We start from the raw sequence: 233 nt of genomic DNA, 5'->3' as shown, positions 1-233 counted from the left end.
TGACAACTTAGCCCCGGTACCTCTTAGATTTAAATGACTGATCAAACCGTTAAATTTTCTAAAACAATTCCATGAGCCTCCTCTAGAATAAAACGAACCTCTTGTGGCTTTCTTACTTTAATTCAATGTAGCTCATCTGCCTATAAAAATGTTATGACATACTGAAAGTACAAACACATACGTGCGTAGTACATACGTAGATGCAAGCATACCTCATCAATCCTCACTACAGT

This window comes from Tigriopus californicus, chromosome 9 (assembly GCF_007210705.1).
Source record: "Tigriopus californicus strain San Diego chromosome 9, Tcal_SD_v2.1, whole genome shotgun sequence".
Lineage (NCBI taxonomy): Eukaryota > Metazoa > Arthropoda > Copepoda > Harpacticoida > Harpacticidae > Tigriopus > Tigriopus californicus.
This window is presented reverse-complemented; position numbering follows the sequence as displayed.